The sequence below is a fragment of the Cyprinus carpio genome, chromosome B7 (assembly GCF_018340385.1).
Source record: "Cyprinus carpio isolate SPL01 chromosome B7, ASM1834038v1, whole genome shotgun sequence".
NCBI lineage: Eukaryota > Metazoa > Chordata > Actinopteri > Cypriniformes > Cyprinidae > Cyprinus > Cyprinus carpio.
The window spans coordinates 4,623,189-4,635,630 of record NC_056603.1 but is presented as its reverse complement, the minus strand read 5'-3'; positions in this window follow the sequence as shown (position 1 = coordinate 4,635,630).

Below are 12,442 nucleotides of genomic sequence, written 5' to 3'. Positions count from 1 at the left end.
CAGAAGGCAGCAGTCTCCAACATTGCTGTTGAGGAGGAAGAGGAAATGTCACAAGGGAACCCACTGGATGTTTTGATTGTCTTTGAAGACAAAGAGGTGATGTCAACCAAGTCTAGGGTCAGTGTACTGCTGCTGTTTTTGCACTTTATGCCCTCATTTAGAGTACACTAACTTCTCAAAGCAGCTTTACAGAAAATGCATGTCTACATTACAATTTAGCCTGACCTGTACTATAAATACTATACTTGAATAGTGTTTTATTGTGTGATTTAATGTGATGCTATTTGGGTGTACTCACTTCTGTTGTATACTATATGTTTGACTAATACACTGGAAGCAATATTGATGTGACGTACTGATACAATTCCTCACTGTTAATCATGATGTTCATTTTATTAAGTAGTATGGGTTTAATACAGGATATTTACAGTCTGATATAGTAAAAAGAAAAGTTGTAAGAACACGCCCTCTGACCTTACCTCTTTTACTTTTAAAAAATGCTGTTTTCGTGGAGTTTCCAATAGGGTTGTAATGGTATAAGATTTTCATGGTATGATAATCGTCTAAGAAAATATCACAGTTTTACGGTTATCATGGTATATATTAAACAATAATTCTTATCAGTAACAATGGCACTTAAAAGAACAAGAACAAGTTATTTGAGTGAACAAATACTTACTTCAGTATGTAGTAGATAAAACGGCTTCACTCAGAGACATGCAGAAACAAGCAGATTATTTATACTCTTTGCGCCAACCGTGTATCCCATGAAATACGTTCTGAGGAAACTATTTTGCAAATCGCAATTACGTTACATGCCAACATATAAGCAGTGCTATTACGTTGGTCCTTAACCTAATATAAGCAGTGCTATTACGTTGGTCCTTAACCTAATATAGCCAATTTATTGCAGTGCTATTACGTTTGTCCTGAACATAATACATCCAAAGCAGGTTTCTTTTCACACGTAGCAGCTAATGCTGTTCATTTTGTTTTAATTATTTACTCCCTTTTTTCTCATCGGGCTACAAAATATTATCTATGCCAGGGGGAGTCAAATGGCGGCACCCAGATAAATTTTATCTGGCCCTCCAACTGGTTTTTGATGTTTAAACCCCCTCGCAATCTGATATCAAAGTCCCCGCAAAGGTTTAGCGCTTTCAGCGGTGAGTTTAACAACGCACGTGATCATTCAGCGGTGAGTTTAACAACGCAGCGGTGAATTTAACAACACTCAACTGCAGGTAAAACGGCATTTAGAGGTGAGTTTGACCAAAGCAACCCTCAACTGCAGGCAAAACGACATTAAAAGGTGAGTTTAACAACGCTCTAAGACGCTTGCAAGTAAGCAGTTTTAGCGTTTTCTTTTCATAGGTAGGACACTGCTTTAAGAAGCAGGATAAGGTATCGGAGGTTTGATTAAAAACTGTTGAGTCAGGACAATACGTTGTGTTTAGAAACTTTAGATTTGTAAGGTGGCCATTTCTTATGACGATAAATGATAGAAGAAATTATAAAAATATAGCTTTCTGCACCAAATGTGCAGCTTACGTTATTGAATTCAAGTTTAAGTAGTCTATTAGGCTAACGTTACATTAGCTCACAACTATTATCCAACATTATAAATGTATAAATATATTTATTTATTTATTTATTTTAAGTTCTGAGGTGGCTTTGTTTGGGATTTTTCTTAAAAAATAAAAAAAAAAATGAAATTATATTAATATATGACTTTATATATATAAACATAAATGTCATGTTTTTAATATATATATATATAATATATATGTATGTATGTATATTATGTATATATATATGTATAATATATATATATATATATATATATATATATATATATATATATATATATATATATATATATATATAAAATTCCCTATACTTGCATTTATTAACTGTTTGTCAAATTTTGTTATAAATTGTAATTAATAATATTAACTTGTTTTTTTCACTGTATAAAACTAATATCACATTCAATCTAGACCATTCTGGCAACACAGATTAAGAGAATACTGGTGTGAAATGTTCAATTCTGTTTTTTTTCCTCTTTTCTTCTTTAGGTCCCTCAAATTTGGCAGCTTCAAAGCACCACAGACACACACAAAGGCACTTTTAAAAGCCACGCCCATCTTGTTACTCTTTACTCATCAGTCAGTCTCTCTCTCTCTCTCTCTCTCTATAATATTTTCAAAACTCCTACAAGAATTGATGTCATGGCAACGCGTAGTGATGCAGTTGTGGAAACACGTGCAGTTCCCCCTTGACGTACGTGTAGCAAATAGCATTGAATTTTAGGCTTACTACTTGCATTTTCATTCAACAGCTTGGATGTAAACACAAAACTATATTAGACAATATGGAGAAAAACTGTTAATTCCCCTGTTTTTAAAGTGATAATAAAGAATATGTTTCATTTCATGTTAGATGTGAGATTTTGAATAGGCTATTCTTTTAGATCTATTCATGGGACTTATATGCAACGTTTGATTACGTTCTGCAACTTTAGTATATAATTACATCCAAATATATCATGTATTGGTTAAGCCTAAAAATATGATTAGGCCTATTATTCATCATGGGACGACATGACTACAGTCAAACCTGTATATTTCATGATACAATTTATGTCATTTTTCATGCATTTTTGATCAGCTAATATACAGTATTTAGGAGCACACATGCATCCCTGATCCAACTTTACTGTCATTGGATCCAACTAACGTGTGTGTCAATGAGTTATTAGTGTGTGCGCACTTACTCTTCTTCGTTTGTTGATTACAAATAGTCCAGACAGCCCTCCGACAAACAGCGCCCCGTGCTGTGTCTGCAACCACTGCACACTTTTGTCACTACTAGAATGTTGTGCAGATACAGATTGTCCGAAATAAATACATGACTAAAGTAAACCCATTTAAAAACTGTATTATATTACTCAAAATCTAGACTGCAATTTAAAAAATAGAGAAAAATTATGTGATGTGTTTGACCAATTACATAATTGAAAAACCCAGGTGATTTGATTCTACAAATAAATTAAAAAGTACACATAATAATGCTTCCAAATCTGACCTTTTGTTAGACATTTAGATTTGACTTAAGTCAAAACATTGTCCAATAGAGCATAATACAGTATACAGGCCTTTGTTCTTTTGATACTTATATTATGACCTCAACACTTATGCACAAAGATATATTTATTAATGGCTATACAGAGTAAATGTCCAGTATAATGAACAATATTACGCTCATTAAAAAATGGAAAATGAACAAATGAATGATATTCTTTTTTATTTACACTGATTAAAATTACAATGGCAAATTGATTACAGTTGGTTCTAGCTATAGTTTTACCTTAGACAGGGTGATACAAACATGCACTTTATTTAAAATGGGTTCCTTAAGCAAAATAAATATACATTTAAAAGATAGAACATCCGAAAACAAATAACCTATTCTTTAAAATAGTACCTGAGTATCAACGAACACACCAGTAGGCTAGGAAACCCACTAACCCATAAGCCATAATAACTAAACTGACTGTACAGTACACTGTATGACCCTGCTTCTCTGGTGCTAACTCCAACATCTCAAAGGCAGGACAAAGGCTCCCAACTGTTCTTCCATTTGGTCCCACTGTTTCAAAAGAGAGTAAGAAATCATATGAGAAAATTCAGCAACTGTTTTAATCTCGTCTTATTCACTATCCTATTTCCTATCCACTGCATATTCAATGTAATTTTCACAGCTGCTATAAACTATTTCAGTGCTGCTAAATCTGTACAGTGCCATTTGTGTATAAAAGCCATAAAATCCAATAGCACTGTGTATACAATTATGAATTCAGTGCATTCTTACCACAGTAATTTGTACATATTCATATTTCTTTAGCATTATATAGATGTATTCTGCTACTTTTGTTTTATTATTCTACTACAAAGATTTGTATCAACTAAGAAAGAAAACATAACCAAGGATTGCACTATAAAAGTACAACCTGATTCTGAAAAAGTTGACAGTATTGAAAATGCAAAAAAATTCCTTCCAAAAAAAAAAAAAATTCCTTTGAAAATTCAGTTCACTCTGTACTATACTGAAAACACATTATTAACAAATTACATGTCTTTGAGTATTTCATTTATTTTAGAAAATATACACTAATTTTAAATCTGATGACTGCAACACAGTCAAAATATTTGCGACTGTTTACCACTGTTTTATGTAACATCACCTTTTCTTTTAATAACATTTAATAAGCTTTTGGGAAGTAAAGATGCCAGTTGGTTCAGTTTAGCAAGAACACTTTTGCCCATTCTATTATACATGTCCTCTGGTGAGTTTTTAATCCAAGCAGACTGTGGTTTGTCATTGTCCTGCTGGAAAATGCAAGGACTAGTGTGCTAGCAAAATTACTGTGAAACCAAAAAAACGTATGTATAATGTAAAATGTATAAAATGTACTAAAACACAAATGTTAGTCCGGACTTTTAGGTGTGAAACTGCCCTGAGACGTTTTCACTACTCCAGAGCCCAGCGGGAGTGTGCTTCACTATCTTATGCCAAAGTTTGCAACCAATTATATTTTTACTAATACTGTGAGACCGTAATACAGTGATCTTTTTCTAACGGTTATCATACTGTGAACATCTCAAACCGTTACACCCCTGCTTCTTTTTATTTAAACAGGTGAGCTTTTGGTGACACAGGATGAGAGGGCAACACAGTAAAGGTGTAGGTATATGTACAATTATTGCAGCACAATCAAACAGAGAGGTAGAAGAAGTGGGTGAATAAAGTGACAAGGCAACTACCTTAGTAGTAAATTAACCCTGGGCGTAATTGTCCAAGTCAAATGTAGTGCAAATGGCATATACAATGAACAGGCAGAAGCTCTAATAGACTCCTTAGGAAATAAAAAAAGTACTGACTGCTGAGTATTGTTAATCACAACTTTTGTCAGCCAGGAGCTAGTAGGAAAGTACCTGAGCATTAGGAGAAAGTTGCAGAGTTTTATGGTTAGTGATCTAGTACATTATTTATCCTCACTCAGTCTTCATCGGATGAATCAGTGTCATCATGGAGGTAAGGAAATTCCTCACAAACTGCTTCTCCATCTTCCTCATCAATTGAGAGAACACTTGGATCCACCACAATCTGCCTGTGATAAAGTGAACACAGGTTAATTGAAATGATAAATATCTTGCATCCTCACTTTCTCAGTCCTGTTGAGCTCATAAAATGACACCATCATTTTAGTAACTAAATATTTTACTTTGTAACTTTCACACAATGCAATACCAAAAGTATGTCTACAAAGAAAGATTAAGCTATTTTACAATGTACAGTACAAGACAGGGACCGAACATGAGCACCCACCTATATTTTGACTTCACCTCACTCATTTGATGTTGTAGGTCACTCAATCTTGCCAACATAATGCAGCACAGTCCCTCGTATGCCTCCACAGACATGTTAGTAGGACAGACTTAAAACGTTTTAAGATTGGTTAGGGGCAAATGTATCCTACTGCAGCTTTTTACAGACACATACAATGTCCATATTTCTGTCCTGATGATCTTTGCTAGGTTAATGTATCAGCATTAATAACAGTCATTAGCTCATTCATTGAATATGGCTACATATATCTTACTTAAGTAATTATATGCATATATTGCATGTATATACATGTATTTTTTTTAGACCAAATGGCATGAAAAAGAAAGACCTGTTAGTGTTTACTCCAGAAACCTGTCAAATTATACAGTATCTCAGAGACAGTAATGAATACTTACTCCCTTCTTTCAAGTCACCTCTGACCAACTTTATATCATCACCTAATGTCTTGGAGACACCAGCCAGGAACTGCCAGTGTTGTTTCATCTCTTTAATGAGAATAGTCTTTTCTTCTTTTAAACGAGACAACAGCATTATCTTGTCAAACACAATCTTCTTTTGTCTCAAGGGCACAGTGGATTCTGTAAAGATAAATAGTGGTAATAGCAAAAAAGACAAAAAAGATTGACCGACAGTAAAAGGCCTTGCAATGTGATATAAAACTACATACCGTATTTTCCGGACTATAAGTCGCACCGGAGTATAAGTCGCACTTATATTTCAAGGCCCTTTAAATAAACACTTTACTGGTCACCAAAGGCATGGTTATAATTTTATGCTTGTCTACTTACAACTTAGATGTTTAAATATGTTCATTGATATTTACAAAGTAGTTAAAATGAGTGTTTTCCCGAGTGCCAATATAGAATAGACCAGCCAGACGAGTAAAAAAACTGACTAATAGTCCGTAAAATACGGTAATAGTGGTAAACAGATGCACTACAAGTAATTTGTCCCAAGCCATTTAGCATTTTAAATGCTTATGTCACAAAAGTGATGTATCACTCTAAAAAGCATTTGAAGTTTAGGTTGCTATGTTTTTTTACAAACTTTTTTAGGTTGCTATGTAATTGTTTGTGGTTGTGTTGAACTAGTTCTGTTACAAACTTTGTCAGCACTTTTGAATTTAAAAAAACTAGGATCACTATATTCTCAATAATAAAAAAAAGCAAAACAAGTTATTTAAGAAAAACTATTGTCTACCATGCCCCTCACACTAGGAATGATTTACAGAGAGAACTCAAGATTGATGCTTTGGTTCCTTTAGGGCATTTTAAATCCATGCCACATTAGAGCATAAACTCTCGCCAAAATTTAACCTATAATTTTTTTTTTAAATGTATTCGAGTCAACCGTTTCATTAATAGCATAATTAGGATGTAAAAGCCACTTTTAAGATTTATTGTAGTCTCATTGGTTCTCATTCATGAAACACGAGCAGAACCGAATTTGTGTAAATCGTGTGTAAAGAGGTTTCCTGGCATAAATTTTCGGATTCATTAAAAAGTCCGTATTTTCCAAATGTTAGCTGGTACGAAAGAAATCTACACCTGCTCCCAGCCACGCGTAAATAGTGCGTTTACATCCGAACGTTTTGCTCATTAATAAGCTGCATTTTAATTCACCTTAATCTGGGGTAAATGTACACACAGCATTTTGAAAAAATAATATATATAGTAATTACATACGTTTTTTCTTTTTACTATTATTACGAGAGCCAGTAATAGCATCTGCAAACAGAACACAAGTCCGCAAGTCTTTTTTTATATATGTGTGTGTGTGTATGTATGTGTGTATATATATATATATATATATCCAAGCTGTTTATTTATTTTTATTTTTTTATTTTATTTTTTATTTTTTTTTACAAGTCCGCAAGTCACAAGTGTTGCAGTCAAGCTTCATGTCGAACCATTTTCTTTTCACTTCTTTTCTGGGACTGTTCGATTAACAGATGAAACTCCATTAACTGCATCTGTAATATTCTGCCAAGCATTTTTACCTAAAGCATTTAGGTAAAAACATTATTACCTAAAAAAATAATTTTTTTAGGACCTGCTAGGCCTACCACGTACGCTTGAAAATAAAATGTGGCGTTTTGAATGAACTTCTGATAATAAAACATTTCTGCATCTGAGAAATTTTTCTTCTTCATTTGCTTTTGAGAAGACATGTTGAAATCCTTCGTTTCGTGTCATAATTTGATGCCCGTATATAGTTGTCACTCGGTTTTAATGGGCGGGATTTATGGTAATTGAGAGAATGAGCGTGCACGTGCGTCCTATTTACGACTGATTGGAATTCATTAACCCACACACACATTTCACTATCACATCTGACGTTTACGAAGTATTTACCTACGTAAATATGAAGCAAGGTGCGGTCTCAATAAAAGTGCTTTCTGCGTCTTCTTCAAGGTGCAAATAACGTTGCGCTCGCAAATGTACGTACACCTGGCCCTCGGTGTCTTAAATGACCCTGCAGAAAATCAAATAGGCCTCAAGATCCTAAATGCATAACACTCTCATCTAGTATACCATTCTAAACTGTTTGAACATTTGAACTGAATTCCATTTCTCAACAAGCATCAGAGGAGCACACAACATGTACAACAAACATTAAAAGTGAAATAAAATAATATAATACTGGTAAATGAAAACTGGCCATTTACATTATCCTAAATCTTGAAGTTGAATTGGAGGAGCACACAACATGTACAGTAACAGCCTTTGACAGAAACAATGACTGACAAAGAATCAAAGAACAGGGGCAGAATAAATATAAATACCGATAATGTAAACCAGGTGTGAGTAATGGAACTGAACTGAAGAAGCATAGGAAGTCCATAAATGCTGTGATAATCATGTCCAGGAAAAACTAAAAACCAGGAATGCAATATACTAAACTAAACACAGAGACAAAGGAAAAACCATAACCGGATTACACTAGACACGAGACAGGGAAACACTAGGAAAACCATTAATGGAATTCCATAGAAACAAGATACAGACATGCAGGGGAAACCATGACATGAACACTGCAACATCATCAGTATCCCTGGTTTTACTATTGATAGGTATGAGTTTGGTTGAAATTAATAATTTTGGTTTTATTCCATAAACTATTGACAACATTTATCTAAAATTAAAAAAATATATTTATATTGTCATTAAAATCACGTATTTGCAGAAAATATCATCTGGTCAAAATAACAAAAACATGAAGTGTTTGTCAGACCTCAAACTATGCAAAGAAAATTAGTTAATATTTGTTATTAAACCACACAATTCTAATATGTTAACTTAGGAAGAGTTCAGAAATCAATATTTGGTGCAATAATCATAATTGTATAATAATAATTGTCTCAAAATAATTGGCTATCATGCATCTTGGCATGCTCTCCACCAGTGTTTGACATTGATATTGGGTGATTTTATGCCATTCCTGGTGCAAATATTCAACCAGCTCAGCATTGTTTGATGGCTTGTGACAATCCATTTACTCTTGAAAGAAAATGCAGGTCTCAATATTTTCCTGAGCTCTAGGGTAATTATTCTGAGAGTTAATGTGGAGATCCATTTTCTGCAACTATGCTCTTATGAAACATGATCACATTGCCTGTATCTGTGAACTCTCTTTGTAATGTCCACCTTTGAAAAATGTTGTTATTATGTAATGGGTAGAACATTATATGACACTCTTCTTTTGTTATAAGGTCCTTTAGAATCTGACACTGTGGTGCTCACCCTTACCCCATGTGCGGAGGAAAATGAATCTGACTCTGTGGTGCTCACCCTTAACCCATGTGTGGAGGAAAATGAAACTGTGTGTGAGGATTCTGCTGGACCAGATGCTGCAGTGACAGAATCCACGATGGATGTTGCTGAGTGTGAAGACATGGCACAAACAACATTCCGTGGTGATTTGGTTCAGCCTGCAGAGCACGGTAGGCATTCATTCACATTGGGTTTAGGCCCACTTTAGAACCATGAAAAACAAATGTAGAAAATAACCTATAAATACTGTTGTCCATCATAACTTGTTGCAGTCAAGGACACCAAAAACACAGAAGTTGTCCCAAAAAAGAAAGGGAGAAAAAGTTGTCAAAAGACACGTAAGTATTTGGAACGTCTTGGCCCTTTACTGTGCTTGTCTTGCCAAAAAGCGAGACAGAGATCTGAGATCAAGGTGATCATAGTGTTTTAATTGCCTGTACATGTAAAAGTGAGGTATCTGTATAATATCTTGTTTCCTTTTCCTTATCATCTTATTGATATACTGCATTCTGAAGTGATCCAATAATGTTGATTACAAAACATCAATGCTTCCGTAATGCTTATGTCAGTTGTGATCATATAGGTCTGCCATGCGAGGAATGTGCAGAGCGGACATCGTCCGGAAACTTTCTTTATTCAAAGATTCTAAAAACAAGAGGGGATCTGGTAAGTTATTGATTCTTCTATTTCATAAAGATTTTTTTTTGTGGGGGGTGGTATTTTTTTATGACAGTATGTTCTTTTTTAAATAAAATACACAAAAACAAACTGCTCGGAGTTAGTTAACCCTAGGGTTTTTTGCAACTTGAAACCCTTATTAAAACAGTTAACCCTAGGGTTTTTTGCAACTTGACATCGTTAAAAAAACAACTCCTCATCAGCTTATATCCCTTGTTAAAACATTGGTCGAGAAAGCGCTATCAGCTGATGGACTAAATGCATGCGCTAATGGATCCAAACATGCTTCGTACATTACCCCACTAATAATGCCCAGAATCGTACCAAACTTCGAAACTAACACAAAAAAATAATAATAAAACGAGCAAATATTGTAAGAAAACCAGAAAGAACATAAAAAAATCAAAAAAAAAAAACAAAACAAACAGAGCACAACATCAATTGCCGGAAGACACAAACAAGCAAGAAACGAGCGAATAGCAGCATAGTTGAGTTTGAGGTGAGCATCGAATGCGACAATGAGTGGATCAATTTCAAAGGTCGACCGTACATATTCGAACCTGAATACACGGACAAGGAGCTATAACTAATGGAGGAGATGTGCTCTGTGTGTGATGTCACGGGATCTGGTGCGGTAGCATCTGAGATTAGCAGCCACCCATCAGGTAAGTGTTATTTAAATATACTTCTGCTGTACTTACAAACTTTGCAATGCCTCATTTTATAAGTGCAGAACCTATTTGTATTACTGTCAAAGTTTGGTATGATTCTGGGCATTATTAGTGGGGTAAATGTACGAAGCACGTTTGGATCCATTAGTGCATGCGTTTAGTCAATCAGCTGATAGCCCCAACCAAACCAATAACAAAACAAATAATATAATCAGATAATTGTTTGTTTGGCTCGATGTCAAGGTGCCAAAAAACCCTAGGGTTAACTGACTCAGAGCCATCACTTTAAGATTTTGTCATATATTGATTACAAAACACAACTATTTTTGTACAACCTTGTTATGCATATTTTGTCATGTTTTAAGTTTTCTGTGAAACTAAGTCACTTTACAAGCCAATCGTTCATCATAACACAACAGTGTCAGTTCACATTACATTTGGTTTGGAACCAAAACCTCAATGTTAATTTGGCAGCCAGTAATTGGATGGTTGCTCCAACGTAAACATCTTTGCTGAAGTGTTTATAAGTAAGGTGTCACACTGAAACCCTCAAATATCTTGTGGTTTAAGTGCAAAGTCATACCAAAGACTCCAGTTGAACACTTCTTGGCCTCCAGCCTCAAAATAGAGTGGTTTGGATTTAGGAACTTGCTTACAGACTACTCTACCGCTCAATTTGCAACACACTACAGAAATATCAGATTGGCACCCACCTACAGCTTACCATGCTAAAATGTTGACTTAATCTCTTTTCAAAACAAAGAAAAGCATTGTGCCTGTGTACAGTAGATGACATTGGATTCATATAGCGCTCAGACAAATATATTGTCCATTTAAAACAGTTGAGAATGGATCCATGTATTAAAAGATTTTACTGAGGACATAATGGTCCATGTGATAGGATGTTTGTGCAGGAAATAACTCAAATAGCTAGTTACAATGGCAAGAAGCTGCTATGTTTAGAGTTGTAGGGGTCTCGTTTCAGCTCATTTCATTTTGCTGTTGGTATTGTCTTGCCTTATTTTGGGGTGTTTTTTGGAGATATCTTCATATACACGTCTAAATTGTAAGTAGACAAGCATAAGTTTATAACCATGCCTTTGTTTACTAGAAATGTGTTCATTAAATGGGCCTTGAAATATAAATGCGACTTATAAACCAAAGCAAGTTATACAGTATATGTTTTTTCCTTGCAACAATGTGTTTTTTTGCTGAGTGCAACTTACACTTTTGTGCGACATATAGTCCAGAAAATATGGTAGTCTCTATGTTCAGCTCTAGGGATTGGTACCAGCAACTTTGGGAATGTGGTCTGTTTCTACACTGTAAAGATAAAGCCTGCTGAGTTTCTGTTCTATGTCTTTAATTGCACTCACCTGGTGAGCCAGGTCTAAATATGTACCAGACCAGACGGTTGCAATGAAATATTGTGGAACTGGTTTTGTGGTCCAGAATTGGTGATGAGGGTCATTTTGATGATGTTGGCAAATGGTAGGCAGGAGGTAGATGCATTAATCCATAAAAATACATTGTAATGTTGATTAAATGTAATACACAGGCACAAAATAGAACATATTTTGGGCAAGACCAACAACCTGACACTGGAATGTTAACAAAGGCTTAAACTGAAGACTTAACTTTATACTGAATCCACTAGCAGCAGCAAAGAAGGCATGTAACATGACACATGATGTCACAATGACAGGAAACAATGATGGGCAAGGGAATTATTAAACAGGGGGTACTACTAATAGGGGAATAGAAACCTGGTGTGGAGGATGAAGACAAACAAGACAATCCATTGCACAGTTGATTTAATGCAACAAATCTAACGTAAATGTTGAATGATTAAAAAAACATATGCATCTTTTTCAGGTATTTATTCGATGGCGTCCGTGTGTGACCTGG